At 37.3% G+C, this 1,272-nt stretch overlaps 1 non-coding gene across 1 annotated transcript; it reads left to right on the top strand.

Annotated features, from left to right (window-relative positions):
- Positions 1–339: 339 nt before the first annotated feature.
- Trnag-gcc lies at positions 340–410 on the top strand. Its single transcript has one exon. It is a non-coding gene; the product is annotated as a tRNA-Gly (tRNA).
- Positions 411–1,272: the final 862 nt, after the last annotated feature.

The raw sequence follows: 1,272 nt of genomic DNA, 5'->3' as shown, positions 1-1,272 counted from the left end.
ACCAAACTCTGACCCATGGGCCAGATCCGGCCTGCGAGGTCAGTTCATCCAGCCCACCACTGCACTGTGCTACAAATGAGCTAAAACGACTTAATTAAATTAATTAATTAATAATTAAATCTGTATTTCCTTTTGACCTAGCCATGCCGAAGTTCAGCAAAGGAAGGATACGATACATAAAGTGTACGAATAGATCAAAGTGAAGGTACATAAAAATAGTAATGGAAATCCTAAGTATCAATTTTAATATGTTAAATTAAATATAATATACAACAAATATAACGAAATAATATGTAAGAAGCAAATGTGAACAAATGTTTTGGGACCAAATTATATGTAGCATCGGTGGTTCAGTGGTAGAATGCTCGCCTGCCACGCGGGCGGCCCGGGTTCGATTCCCGGCCGATGCAATAAGTTTTTGTTGTAGTATTATATTTTCTTCCACATAGAATCAGGTACGTTTTGCCAGTATTTTATTATTTGTTCATATGTGTTAATATTTAATGTATCAAGCACCCAAAGTATCTTTGCAAGTGAACGATCTGTATACATATTATTGATGTCTCAGTTTAAGAACACCAATTTCTTAATCATCAAATCAAGACATTATATAGAGGTCTTCTTTCTTTCAAATCTTCGGTGGGGCCGAGCCTGGAGCTGTATGTGTATGCGTGGTATCATATATCATGGCCTGGGATCCATATGATGTCCTCCCCATTAATCCTCTGACCCTGGCATGGGGTTATGATTGTATGCACATACAGTAACCCGGGGTGAAGTTGGAAAGCGTGGGTTCTGGAAGTCTCCCCAAACGTTGGTCCAGTGCTCCGGGGTACTTGTACCGTCCAGGAGGGACCGTTTCAGCTTCGCTGGCCTCCAAATTAATCCAAAAATAGATTATGTTTACTTTCAGCTGTGCTATCTATGTTAGGAAAAATTAAGAAAAAATACTTGGAAGTTCAGTTATCTCTCAATAGATGGAGAACGAAATTAAGAAAAATACTTGGAAGTTCAGTTATCTCTCAATAGATTGAGAAACAAATAATAAGGAAAAATACTTGGATGTTCAGTTATCTCTCAATAAACGGAGAAAAAATACTTGGAAGTTAAGTTATCAGAGGCGACTGCAGGAATGAACTCTCATTGCAGGTATTTACACAAAAAGCGCTCTGATATCCAAATTTGCCGAATTTTTTATTTCACTGATGTTCCTAAAAACTTATATTACTGTCAGATGCAAAAATCAGATTGGACAAATTTGAACATTTTTAC

This window comes from Limulus polyphemus, unplaced genomic scaffold (genome assembly GCF_000517525.1).
Source record: "Limulus polyphemus unplaced genomic scaffold, Limulus_polyphemus-2.1.2 Scaffold565, whole genome shotgun sequence".
In the NCBI taxonomy this organism is placed as follows: Eukaryota; Metazoa; Arthropoda; class Merostomata; order Xiphosura; family Limulidae; genus Limulus; species Limulus polyphemus.
Note: the sequence above shows the minus strand (reverse complement) of the source record. Positions and strands in the feature narration are given on the sequence as shown.